This window comes from Kogia breviceps, chromosome 6 (assembly GCF_026419965.1).
Source record: "Kogia breviceps isolate mKogBre1 chromosome 6, mKogBre1 haplotype 1, whole genome shotgun sequence".
In the NCBI taxonomy this organism is placed as follows: domain Eukaryota; kingdom Metazoa; phylum Chordata; class Mammalia; order Artiodactyla; family Physeteridae; genus Kogia; species Kogia breviceps.
In genome coordinates this window covers 143169254-143183415 of record NC_081315.1, presented here as the reverse complement: position 1 = coordinate 143183415, position 14162 = coordinate 143169254, and the positions used below count along the sequence as shown (strand labels likewise).

Sequence of the window (14162 nt, the reverse complement as noted above, 5' to 3'; positions counted from 1 at the left end):
TTCCAATCAGATGGACAAGAGGCAGGTGGAAACTGACGCCAAAGGGACCAAGAGAGCTTTGAAGCGCACAGATGTCAGGGAGAGAGGTAACATTTGGGGGACGCCTGCCACACCCCGGGCACCAGGCTGTTATTTCTTCCCAGCTGCCGCCCAATCAAGGCGCCGACAGAGAGTATTCTATCGATGATGGAAAGGAACAGGCTTAAGGAGGAGAGAGCTCTCCCACCTGGAGTCTCAGGTGTTGTGCCAATACCAGAGCAAAGCTCAGCATACTGGTCACCTTGGCCCAAGACTTTCTTCCCCTGCGTTATAACCACCCCCGGCCCAAGAACAGCATCTTATGACTTACAGTGAGGCCTCCTGTTCAGCATGAGGTGAGATCCTCTAACAACCGGACAAGGCAAAATGTATCCCTGGTCCCCCAACCCGTCCTCCATGTCGTTAATATACATGTGTGTATTTCTCAAAAAAAAACAAAAAAAAAAACCCCAAAAAACTCCTGTCTGTTCCTTAGGAAAATTTTATGGTGACTGCTCACAAAACAAATTCCTCTAGAACTGGTTCCTTCACTTAGCAGAGACAGAACAAGAGGAAAAAAACAGCTCAGAAGACACTATTTGAGCCCCTGGATCAAGCCATACCTGAAGCTAGAGCTCTACGCCAATAAAAAGGTATTACCCTAATGGACCCACTTTAGAGAGGAAGGGACTGAGGTCCAAAGGGCTCTATCTTGCCCTGAGTCCGTCAGCTTTCTGGCGGCAGAGAAGGGACTCCGCTCCAACTCCTGTCCCCGGGTCCTCATCGTCCTCCAGGCCGCCTGGGGCCGCGGCCCTCAGCCAACTGGCCAGCGCCTCGCTCCGCGGCGGCTCTGGCAAGCAGTCTCTACTAAAAGGCCCGGTTCTTTGGGCTTCAGTGAAAGCCTGAGCTCCTCTTATCAGGCGGCCAAGCAAAAGGGAACCCGCTGTTCTTGGCAGACATACGCCGACTTCTAAACAGCCCCAAGTGCAGATGCGACAGCCCCACGTGCCCAGGTGTTTCTCACCTCTTTGTACCCAACATCTCGCCTTCTCAAGTACATGAAAGACCTCAGGCTGGCTACGTCCACTCTGTCTTTATTTCATACCCAAATATCCCCAACATCTGCCTCTCGGCCGGGGAGACCTGCAGAATATCAGGGGACGTCTGGAAGATCATTATTCCATGGGATCCAAAGATACATCTTGCGGACATAAATCGGGAAGTCTCTATGGAAACACACAAAAATGCACGTTATTTTATTAATACTCACAACGAAATGTCTCTGGAATACGCTGCTCATTTTAAACCACACCAGAAGAGCCAGCGTGTTTCTTATTAAAGAGGATCTGTGGGGTTTTTTAAATTATGGATGGAGCAGCCTACAGAAAAGAAATCGTCCAAGTCCAGGAGGCCCAGGTGACGGGATAACCGCTAGGCTGAAGTAGACTCTCATCCCTTTCTTACTTACATAAGACACGTTCTCGCCTGAGCCTGCCAAGGGCAGAGTTCTGCACGCGGGGCCCGCTCCGGGCTGCTCAGGATAAGCGTCCGTTCATAAATCAGCTCTTACCGGAGAAGAGGAGTCTGCAGCCCCCAGTACCTTCTTTGTTATTGTTCACACACATCTGTGCTGCAGCGGGAAGGGAGCCTGGTTCGACTCCGACTCCCCACGTCCCCCTCTGAGGCCTTGAGCAGGTTACATCCCCCTCCACCTTTATTTCCTCATCCATAAAATGGGCATCTCAGAGGACCTATCTCTTGGAAACTTTGAGGCTTAAATGAGGTGAAAAGCCTTTGATGAGTGTCTGGTCCAGGGTAAACTCTCACAGATGGTGGCTGTGGAGGAATAAAAAAGGCCACGAACGCTCTGCCATCGCTCCCATCAAGAGGCGAAATCCATATCCCCCTCCCCTTGAACCTGGGCCGGCTCTGTACCTTCTCCAACCAAAGAACACAGCGGGGGTAACACCGTGCCAGGGTCTGGCTTCAGGTCTTAGGAGCCCCGCAGCTTCCGCTTTTTGCCTTTTGGGACACTGGCTCTTGGGACCGCCATGGTGTGAGGAAGTCCAAAGCCATGAAGAGGCTGCACGGAGAGAGAGTGACACCAGCCTGCCCCAAGCTGTCCTGGCCGTTCCAGCCCAGGTACCCAAAGCAAGAGTGAGGAAGCCGCTGTGGACGTGCAGCCCAGTCGTGCCTTCCGACAACTCCAGCCCCACCGCCGTCTGACTGCAACCAAGCTAGACCCGTGCAGGTGAGTCCCGTCCACCCGTATGACTGCAATGCTGAGAGACTGTCTGAAGACACGGCGACCTGGGGCCGTGAACCATCGTCTAGATACCCTGACCGAAGAAACCTCACCATCCACGTACCACTGCCAAAGTGACGGCTACAACAACAGGCAAGGGGGCTGAGATGCTTCAGAAGCAGGCGGCTAAACTCCGCTGGCCTGGGGGCTTCCCTGGCGGTCCAGGGGTTAAGAACCCGCCTTCCAATGCACGGGACGCGGGCTCGATCCCCGGTCGGGGAACTAAGATCCCACACGCCGCGGGGCAACTAAGCCCACGCGCCGCAACGACTGAGCCCGCGTGCCGCAACCGAGACCCGACGCCGCCAAAAGTAAATAAATAAATGCTTTGTAAATAAATAAATAAAACTCTGCTGGGCCACCAAGTCATCACCCCTCCAGCCCCAGACGCAAGCTCTCGGGGGCCCCGCCCCCTCAGTTCTCTCCACGTCCTGGCTTAACCCAGAGGCCAGCCTTTCCCACTAAGACCACGAGTGGAATATGCTCCATCTCTGCAACACTGGCCCTCTCAAGGTACTGACGTATTTTTGCAAAACTCTGACTAAAGCATAGGGCTTCAAATACTATAACTGCTACCGAAGAATTATATACCTGGGAAGAGAAATAAAATTAAATAAAGGACAGAGACCTTCAAAACTCAAGTCAAGAGGAGAACACGGAGAATGAGACATGCCAGGTGCCCAGCCAAGGTCACAGAGAGTGATACTGATCATCTCCACCATTTCCAAAATGCTTTCACACGCCAGGCACTTCAGGAGGCAGCCTCTGATTCTCATCAGAAATCGTCCAGAAAAGGCCGTCATCCTCTTTTTTAGCGGTAAGGAACCAGAGGCCCAGAGAGGTTAAGCAGCTTGCCCGAAGTCACACAGCTAGGCCACACACCTGGTGTTTGGGTGTGAAGTCTGATTCCAGCCCGCTGCCCCGCACCTCACCAGAACGAGGGGTGTGACCTGTAACCTCAGTTAACATAGGTAGAGCGCCTTCCAACTGGTAAAACCTCCGCCGTGCACCATCTCTCCATCCAGCCCCACCTGTGGGTCACGGAATGGCCCCAGTTTACAGATGAGCATCCGGGGCTGGGGAAGGCTCCGCTGCCTGTGGCCACACACGGTGAACAGCTGAGCTGGCGTTGGATTTCGGGCCGTGCGACTCTCTCCATCGCAGCCGGGGGCCTCCCGGCTACGTACGTGCTGGGCTCGGATCTCAGGTCCTGACAACCCTTCCTCAGGGCCCCCCTTCCTTCACGTAACACAGGGAGTGAGGAGTCTGGCTTTCTAGGTGACTGGAGCGCGCGGGGGTAGGGGTTTGGGGCAAGAAGGAAGGACACCCTCCAGGGATTTGGATTCTGGTTACAAGAAGGGTTTACAAAGCACTTCCCCGCCCCTACCGTTGTACTTGACCCCGTACTTGACGGTCCTCCAGGTGGACTCCCAGCTGACAGCACTGGTGAAGAGGAGACTGAGGGCCTGGGAGGGAGGAACCTTGGCCGTGACCCCTCGTGCGGACACGGCAAGGCCAGCCCTCCCCGGGCCTCGGTTTTTACATCCGTAAAGAGAGTCGCCAGCCCTCCGGCTCTTCTGAGACTCTATGTTTACGCCCCAGATCCTCCAAAGAAAACATACAGGAAACATCCCCATGAAGACTAATAAATTTGCCTCTTCGTCTTGTTTTATGACACCATTTAGGGTTGGCCAAACAACCAAAACGCTCCAAGTGTCCAAGAAATGTTTTTCATTATATTTTAAAGGAATGTTTGGGTACAAATATTGCATTGTTTACTCATTCCAATAGTTTTCTCTTCCAAGTATTCCACTGAAAACCGGATAATGGATTTCATTACCCAGAAACATTAAAGCTTCCAATGAGCAGGAAAAAACCACTGCAGACAGCATCATCCGCCTAGAGTATGTCATTCTCACTCAGCCGCATCAGCTCCACTGGAAACAGCGCCTTCCCGGCTCTGCGCTCAAGCTGTGACCTCTGCCGGGCACACCTGCTGTCCCCGGGGGCGCGGGGTTTCGCTAGAGGCCAGTGCCCTCGGGGAGCACACGCCGCGTCGGGGCCAGGGCAGCACGCCACCCCCCGTCCCACCAAGCGCCTCTGGCCTCCAGAGCAAGGCTCTCGCCACTGCCTGCTTTGCACACAGCTCCGGAGCACCGGCTGCGTGTCCCGTGGAGGAGGCTGGGGCGGGGGGCATCCGAGCAGGCTCCCTGGAGGAGAAGGGAGTGGGCAGCGTGTGGCAGGACGGGGTCCTGCCCGTGGAGATGGCAGGGTCGCGGGCGGACAGCACCGCTGGCGGAAGGAACAGCAGGGTCGGGCGGAGAGAGTGCTGGACGCTCATCACCGTCTCCGTGTGGGCATTCACCCCCACGCCCGAGACGCAGGGACGGGGTGACGCCGCCCTGCGGGCCCCTCTGGCAGGCGAGGCGGGGCTCTGCAGGGGAGCTCAGCACGGCAACCACCGACTCCCCTCTGGCCCTCACCAACCCTGCCCGGGGCCGTCCATCCACAGGGACCATGGGACCCAGAGGTATCTGGTGCCAAAGGGGACAGGAAGGAGGCAGGTGGGCGGCGTGGTGCCAATGACCTGTAGCCTCTGAACCCTGAAACCTACAGATTAGACACAAGAATGCAGCTTCCAGGGAAGAAAACAGGACGAGACGGGGTACAAGTTCCTGAGTGGATGGGGCCAAATACCCCAAGCACAGACTCCGGGGCGCATGCCGGGGCGCAGAGGACCCAGGCCGTGGAGCCTTCCGGCGCTCTCTCCTGGTGTCTTCTACACGGCTGCGGCTTTCAGCTTTAGCCCGGTACTGAACCTGTACCGTGTGGAATTGCTGAGGGGAAGCCTGGTGGCCCCTTAAAAGGGACTTTCGGGAACTCCTGGTAGCCAGGCCAGGCCGCTGTCCGCTGAGCTCGAGCACCCAAGCCCTGTGCAGAAACCAGGGTGCGGAAGCACCCCAGACCTCGGCCAACACTCGGGCGCGAAGTGCAGCCCGTGCTCCCCGGGACCTGGAGTCAGGCCCCACGTCCCAGCCCCGCCCCTCCCCCCGCCCCCCAGCACCTTTGGAAAAGTCCCGTAACTTCCCTAGGGCTTGCTTACTCACCTACACAGTGGGACACTGGTGCCCCTTGGCCGGCCTCTCAGCACTGCTGGGTGGAGGCTGCCTCCATGCCTGACCTGCCGCCCCTCCAGGAGACGGCGTCCACCTCCCGTGCCACCCTGGAAGGAGGAACAGCTGCCCTTCTCAGAGCACGTGCTGCACGTCGGGCCGGCACATCTGCTGTGCCCCGTCACCCACCATGACCAGCAAAGGAGAGCTGCTGGTCATGGGGGGTGACGGGGCACAGCACATGTGCCAGCCCGACTCCCACCTTCCAGACAGAGTCCCAGGTGCACAAGACTCGAACCCTGGTCCCTCTGACCCAGACCTGGGCTCCCTCGCAGCATCGTTGGAAGCCACTACTTTTCCATCTCTCTGATATTTGGAGGCAAAACATCCCCGACAGACCTCAGATCGCTGCAGGGAGAGCAGAAGCAAAGCTGACTGTGGCCAAACTGGGGTTCAGCTTTCTGCTTTCAGCAGATTCTCCCCATCCCACTCCCAGCTCAAGGCCCTAATGGGGTCTCCCAGGGGCCAGAGGTCTCCCCAACGGTCAGAGGTCGCAAACCAGGAGCCCAGGCCAAAGCTGGCCGAAAGTCAGGGTTTTCTGACAAATGCGCGGTCTTAAATTCTTTTAGGTTTGAATACCTTCAGACAGGGGGTTCTGTGCAGTTTGCCCTGCTCCCCACTGCTCTCTATTGTCTCCCCCAGCCCCCTTCACTCATTTACATGACCCGCCAGCATCTCATGGGCAACCCCTCAACTATGACCCCTGCCCAATACTGGCATTTTTTAGAAGACTGTGGGGGTGCTGTGGATGGGGAAGCTAGGGACAGAGTGGCTGCAGCATCCCCTGCAGCCGGCAGAGGGGCCCCGGCCTCGGGACAAAGGCATTTGCTCTGATGTGCTGGTGGTGGTTTCACTTTGCAATCAGAGCTCAGAGGATAGAGAGGTTCCTCTGTACTCTCTACACACCCTCAAAAGCCGGGGAAAACGCCCTGCTCACGTCCTGAGTTCAAGTCCTGGCTCCCTGCTTGTTTGGAGCCTCTACCTTTGCGTGCTTGGGCAAGTGAGCCCCAGTTTCCGCATGTGTAAAACGGGGACACCAGCAGTTCCTGTCGTGCTGGGTTACTGTGAAAAGACGTGAGTTCGTGCTCACGCTGCTGCTAGCGCTGCACCCGGCCCGGAGGAACAGGTGCACATCCTCTGAGAGGTGGCCGCTTACGGTAACACTAGGCCAGGATGCAAGCCCCAGGACAGCAGGATCTTCACCTCCAGGAAGTCCTCCCTGACTGCCCGGGCCCTTCCTGACGTCCATGTCACATACATGGTCCAGCTCATGTGACCCTGCCTTGGGACTTCACCTCTCAGGGCCTCGACTTCTTCGTTGGTAAATGGGGGACAGCTCTTCCCCCCACGCATTGCCGTGAAGACCAGACGAGATCCTGTGTCCGTCGCGTGGCCTGTGCTGAGCACACAACGAAGGGTCAGAGCACATTTCCGGGCTGATTTCCCAGAGTCTCCTTACCGTGAGGGGCTTGAAGCTCCCACCCTCCCTGGAGCCCCCAGCAGCCCCGCGTAGATCTCTAAGTGAGGCTGTTGGTCTTGGCCAAAGACAGCAAGCTCAATGGCTGGGAGGGCGCCGCAGGCCCGCGGTCAGGGCGGGGCTTGGAGCCCATGCTCGGCGTCTTCCCGCGCTCTGGCCCCGCTCTGGGCACCGGGGAACTCGGGAGTCAGAGAAATTCTACCAGGCAGACCTGCCCCCGCTACAAAAGCATCGTAATCCACCTCCTGCCCCCAGAAACACATCAGTGTCTCTGAACTCACTCACACTCCCTTTGCTGTGGCATCTCCCAGGCCCTGTAACGGGTCCACGTGTTAATAGGCTCCCCTCCGGGGAGCTCAGCCGGCACTTCTCCACCTCCCCTTGTTTCCGAATGAAATCTCCTATTTCTGGAGCCAACTGTGCCCTTTCCAAGCCACCCCTTCCTCTGATTCCTCGGCCCACCGAGTTCCAGGGTTCAGCCAGAGGCAGCGAAAGCCAGGGTCTTAACACAGGAGCACCTGACCCCTTCAGTGCTGCCAAACCAGTAACCTGGTGGCTGTGGGCACATCTTCCAGAGCAACAAGGAAGATATCCACCCACGGGAGACTCCATCGCGGGATGTCAAGGGCTCCTGAGTTTCTGGGATTTGAGGAGAACCTCAGAAAAGAGGGTTCAAGGAGCCACAGGGCCTGCAGGGCTGTGCGCAGATGGCAGGGTCACCCCAAGACTCCCTGGGCGCCTCGAGGGCCCAAAGGGATCCTCCATCTCAATGATGGGTCGCCCCCACGCTGAAGCCCAGCCCCAGGCCCCTCCATCTATCTGTCTGGGTCCGAACCAGCCCTCCTGGCCTCACTCGCAGCCCCCAGGCCTCTCTCAACCCCTCAGGCTGGAGCAGCGGGGACTCCGTGGCAACCTCAGAGCCTGGACTTCAGTGCCTCTCCCCACCTGTGAGACTGTCACTGTCCCACACCCTCCTGTGCATAGAAATCGCTCCAGCCTCACTGCAGGCCAGACAAGGATCCGTGGTCTCCGTTAAGCAGACAGGAGCGAATGGTTTCCCAAGGCCAGAGAAGGCCATCCCGGCTACAGACGTCAAGTCTGAGCCCGGCTCGGAGGCAGTGCCTTTCAGGGAGCCTAACGATGCTGCTTCACACACCCCATTCATTCGTGGTCGCCCAGCCCCGCGGGAGAGTCCCTCAGCCTCGCCGGCGGCAACTGCGGCAGGCCACCCGGCCGCTTCCCGGACGTCCGCTGAGCACGCGCTCTGGCACCAACGCCGCGGCCGCGCACGTTGAACCCTGAGCGCCGGGGGCCCGGCTGGGAGCCCTGCACAAGTAAGGCACTCACTGTCTCCTCATCTGGAAAGCAGGGTGGACCTGCCTGCCCTGCGAGCCCCCAACCCCTGGCGGGGACGTATGTGGCCACGCAGCACAGGGCCAGTCACCTGTTCCAGCCCCACGCTGACTGAGCGCTTGCCCACCCCAGCCTTGCCCTGGCGCTGGGGGATGGGGGGAAACAGAACACCGCCACCAACAGGGCTGGACCCTCCTCCAGCCCAAGCCAGGCGCTCCCTCAGCACCCCGAGCACATTTGAAACCCTCCCCACAGGCCTGTGCGGAGGCACTGTTCCCATTTTACAGGTGAAGAAACCGAGGCCACGTGTGCAGAGCCAGAGATGAATCCAGGTCTTTCTGAGCCGAAAGCCCGAATTATTGCAGAGAGAAACGAAATCAGGCAGGACTAGCGGATCGGTCCTAAAGCAGGTATTTAGAGCAACGCCGCGCGCATCCAACGCGCTACGGTGACAATGGCAAGAGTAAAGGGTGTTACCGGGCGCCAGGCCTGGCCATGCCGTGTTCTCCCCACCGCCCGGGGGCTCAGGGTGGGGTGCAGGCACTACTGTGGCTCTGCCCATTTTCTGGTCAAGGAGAGCCTGTCTGTACAGGTTCCCAGCTGGTAAGAGTGGGGTGGCGACGGGGACGAAAGGGGCTTATTCCAGGCTCCTGCAGAACTCGGGCCGGGGGCGGAGATGGCCTGACCTCCCCCGCTACTCCCCCCGGCCCTGCACCCGGGTACCTCCAGAGCACAGGGGGATCCGTGCCATCCACGCCTGCTGCAGCCTGAGCGCACCTGGGCCCAGGGTGGGGAGGGCGGCCGCCTTAGGTCCCCGTGGCTGCTTCCTCCTCTCCCCGCTTCCCACACAAGGACAGGCCCAGGGGCCTGGCTGACTTGCATATTAAGGCACTCTGGCTCCTTCCCCAACATTCTGGAACCTTCCACCGGGCAGAACAATACAGCCAGAGGAGCCTGTTTGGGCGGCAACTGCCTTTTCCTAATTGCCTCAAAAGGATTTCCCCTAGTGGCTTAAACAAGAGTTTGCGGGGTAGGCAGGGGTCGGGGTGGGAGTGGGTGGAGGTGCCGGGGGCAGCAGCTCAGAGGCAGGTGTGCCAGGGCTTACGGGCTGCCCAGCTGGTTGAACGGGGCCTTGGGTGCTCAGAACCGGGGCTGCAGCGCCAAGGCCCACCTCGCGCTCGCCTGCTCCAGGCTTTCCCCACCTCTGAGAACACACGGGCCCTGAGAAGGGCCTCGGCAGGGCTGCCGGCATGCGCTTCACACGCGGGGCGGGCGCCGGAGGGGGCGGGGAGCGCTGCAGGGACGCCACGCCCAGGGGGGATGTCATCAGCTCCTAGAGGGACAACGTCGTGTCCAACCGGCAGCCGGCAGCCGGCAGCAGCAGCAGAAGCCGAGGCCACACAGAGCCTCACACATGAACCTTGAGAATCATCTTGGAGACAAATCACCATGTGCGTTAGCGCCTGACTCTGGCCGCACACAGAGGATGGACGGAGAGCCCGGCCGAACCAATATGGCAGCTGGGTGGGTCTGGGAGGCCGAAGCCGACCAGGTGATGAAATAACCGAGAGAGACATCTCAGCAGGTAACTTCCTCATCAGCCAAGGTGGCAGCCTCTCCCTGGTGCTGCTGTGGTCTCTGCCAGTGTGTTTGTATCCCCAAGAGAGGACACACAACATGGTCAAGAGAGCCAAGAGGGGGCGTCCCAAAATTAATCAAACATGCAGGAAGACTTCCATTCCTCTGTCCACCCGCTCTCCCATTTCCTCTGCAACCCCATCATATCAGCAAGCAGATTCGGAAAACACAGAGATGTGTCCAAAACGGCGAGTGGAAGATAAAATAAAGCGGCCTGACCAGGACCACTCAGAGAGTTCGTGGTCACCAGAGGACAACCGGCCCCAACTCCTGGGCCCTCGTTGTCCAGTCCCCTCCCCATGGTGCTGGCCAGGGTCCAAGAGGGACAGGGAGCAGCAAGGCTGAGGGGAGAAGCCAGGACTTTAGAAAACTTGGTGCCCTCGGCCCACCAGCCGGGCCCCCAAGGACGCCTCTTTACCTACCCCGCAGCATGAGATGGGAATCTCCGGAAGGAGCTCTGAGGCTGACAAGGGCTCATGGGGTGGACGGGACAGCACGGTGGGCATTTACAGATGTGGGCGGGGTCACACTGCCTCACTGCTTCCAGCCACCCTGGGAATAAGTGCGGCAGGAAATATCACCCGTCCTCCCCTGTGTGCAGAAGGGCAGACACCCGGCAGTTATGCAACCAGCCAAGGTCCCAGGCTGCTACGGGTAGGCTGCAGATTGCAAATAAAAATACAGGACCCACAGTTAAACGTGGATTTCAGATAAACTACAGAATATTCAAGTAGTTTCTTAGTATCAGTAGGTCCCTTGCAAGATTTGAAGTTTGAATAAACATTTTTTAGTATAAGCACATCCCAAATATGACATGGGACACACTTCCACGAGAGAAGTATGTGTGGTTTATTTGAAACTCAAATTTAACTGAGCATCCTGTATTTTATCTGGCAACCCCAACTGAGGGTCAAGCCAGGTCTGAAACCCGTGTCTCCTGCTACAGCTGCTGTGTCTTTAAGAACAGAGTCTGGTGGGCACAGTCTATGATGGCTAATGTCGTGGTCACCACCGCCTGTCCAGGGAGAAGTCTATCAGTTACAGCCACAGGATTCTAACAGGAACCAGGGCTGAGAAGGTCAAAGCCTCTTTAAAAGAGAGCACCCCATGATCCAGCATGATCGAGCCCAGGAAACAAGAACAGGACAGAACCCATCAGGCAGCAAAGCCTCAGAGCAGGGCCCAGGGTGGCCAACCTCTGCTCCATTCGAACCTCGAGAACCAGGAATGGAGAAGTGATCGAGCAGAATCAGGAGCAGATAATCACTTGTAATTACCATCTCTCCAGCCTCCGCGCTCCCCAGCAAATTAGGGTTTACCTTTCATTCCAGCTGACACCCTGATGGCTCCACATTCTGTATCAAACAAATTACGATTCCCCAGGAAGGGCTCCTCACGGTAATTTCTGGTAAAACATTTTTTGCAGAAGTAAAGCCTGATTAGAACGAAGCTTGCCCGTGTGCACCTCTCCTCCGTCTTCCAGAGCAGCTGAAATGTTAGTTGCCACCGTCAGGGCCCAGCGCTGGGTGACCAGGGCCCTCCCCCCCAGGGAATGAAGGCTCCTCCCCAGCAGGGACGATGATGCTTTGCAGACACCTGAATGCACCCAGAGCATACCTGTGACGTCACCCCTGTGGCCCAGGGATCACTGCCCCAGCCTTGAGCTGTGAGGTCAGGCCACTGGTCCAATCTCCACACCTTGCAGGGGCTGAAGCTGAAATGAGAACCCACGTCCAGTGTGGAGACCAGACTCCTTCCTGTGACCAGAACAGCCATCCTGCCCACAGTCGTGAGACCAGCACGGTAGCTCTCCGCTAATGGTTCCACAGCAGTGTCTGTCTTCCCAGAGCAGTTCACCACATGGATGGATGAAGGCAGCATCGCCCCCATTAACCCTCTTTGACAAATACTTGGGTTTTTATCTTCAAAGACAAAGGAATCAAAGAGTTGTTTCTTTTCCCTTTTATTCCCTTTGGTAAACTCTGAAAGGGCAAGGCGGGTTTCTCAGGCCTTCTCACCCAGAACCTCTGGTTTCTAGTTCACAGGAAGGAATCAGCATGCAAAGGGCCTGACCCACTGCCAAGGTCAGGTCTTGCCCAGAGACCAGTCAGGCCCTGCCCAGTTCCTGGAAGGCCGCCCTCTCTAAGTCCCTTCCCCCAGGAGATCAGCGGCCCAGGGCCGACTTACATCTGGGGGAAGGTACAGGGATCAGGAAGATTCCAAATGGGAAACTGAAGCCCCCCCCCACGCCCCCAGGAAGCCATCATGACAGAGGCAGAAAGAGAAGCGCGTCTTCGTGAGGGTCACTCGTTAGGCCCTGGAGGGCCAATTCGATACACTGTATCAGCAAGGCAGCTATTCTCGGCAGAGAGCTTCCCCTGCCCACAGGAGGCCCGGTCCCCTCGCGGCCACGGCCCTGCCCCAGTCCCTCGTTCCTGGCCTGCGTCGCCCCTGCGGAGGCCCAGACGCTGCTACTATGTCCAGGCGGGGCCCTGCCAGTGGGGAGAAGAGCTCCCTGACACTGACCACGGGTCAAGCACAAGGAAATGCCCCGCAGGGCTGGGGGGGGCAGAGGACCAGCGCGAGAAGAAGGAAATGAGGGACAGGACACGGAGAAAGCCTCTCCAGGAGGCAAAGGACAGGGCCACAACCGCAGAGAGGAGGACAAGTAGGCCCCTGGGAGGAACGGGGGCAGCTGTGTCCCGGCTCCCGGAGTGGCCGGTGCCCGCCCGCCGAGAGAAGCCCAGGATCGGGAGAGCACGGGCGGGTGGCAGAGGTGGGAGGAAATAGGCCACACACCTGCTCGGCTCCAACGAGGCGGCTGGGGGAGCAGGGGCCACACACTCCAGGCAGCGAAGGAGTCAGAAGAATGACAGCACCGCACGTGGGTCACGGGAGCAGCTAGACGCACGCGCTGACGCCACGCCTCATCACGCCACCAACACGAACACCTGAGGACACATGCTCCGCCCCAACTCCGCCCTCCCCTTCCACGCACGCACGTCCACGTACGCACGCACGTCCACGTACGCACGCACGTCCGCGTACGCACGCACGTCCACGTACGCACGCACGTCCACGTACGCACGCACACGCCGGCCCCCTCCCTCCCGAGTGCAACCAAGCTGTTCTGGGCGGACAGCGCCACTCAGTGGTCCACAGAAGAACTGCCAGCCCTGCCGCCTCTCAGACCCCAGCCGGCCTCCTAACAGCTGCGTGGGGGTATATACCTTATTTCTTTAAAAAAAAGGTCGACTCAGTCTGGATTTGATTTTATACACAGTAAAGACCATCGCCGGCAGCATCTATGGCCCTTGTAGTTCCCAGGGAGCCCCTTCGTATCCTTCGCAAATCCTCCCTCTTAACCCTACCACCTCTTCTAATTAAATGTTTTTCCTCAAGCCCCAGCATCCACACTTAATAAAACCGTTGTTTACTCTTTTGAGTACTCTGCGCCACTGAACAGTCGTGTTCTAGTCATTTCATTTTGCCTCTGCAAACGCAGCCTCTTCATTCCCACCACGAGTTAAAGAGAATCTTGTCTACATTGCCTTTGCATCAGAAAGAGCATTGTTTCTGAGAGAGAATGCATTTCACGTTTCAGATGACAGACATTCCACAATACCCTCGGTCCACAGTCCATTAGTATCTTTACAACCCATGAATGTTTTGGCACCATGTTCTTTCACTTGCGTTCTCTAATTCAGAAGCAAAAGAGACCCCCCAAAATCACGTCAGGTGGATCCTGGTGCAGATCTTAGAGAAATTCAGCTCAACAAAATGTCCACAATGGAGCAAGTGAAGGAAAAGGAGGAACCAGAACTCCCCATCCTTGGGACCAGCACCCTACTGCTTCCAAAGGGCTTTCTTATGTGTGATGCGAGGTGAACCCCCGAAACTCCCCTCCCCCGCCCCGCGATGGGTGTTATTCTTCCCACTTTACAGTTGGGACGCCAGAGACTCAGAGACACAAGACTGACCAAATACTCCAGGACACAGAATCATCTCTGCTCTCCTCACAACGGCATCCGTGGCACCAAGCACGATACCTGGTCTGCAGGAAGGACTCGATAAAATTGCTGAATAAATACGTGAATAAATGAAAACAGAAAATCGCTAACACCAGAGTCAGACCCCAGTCCTGGGACTCCCGGGTTCACTCCATTTGCTCCCTGGCTCCACTCTGTTGAGACAGATG

At 57.5% G+C, this 14162-nt stretch overlaps 1 protein-coding gene across 1 annotated transcript in view; it reads right to left on the bottom strand.

The window, feature by feature from the left end:
• SORCS2 (sortilin related VPS10 domain containing receptor 2) overlaps window positions 1-14162 on the bottom strand; it is a 472302-nt gene that overhangs the window by 423508 nt on the left and 34632 nt on the right. The gene's annotated exons all lie outside the window — the stretch shown is intronic.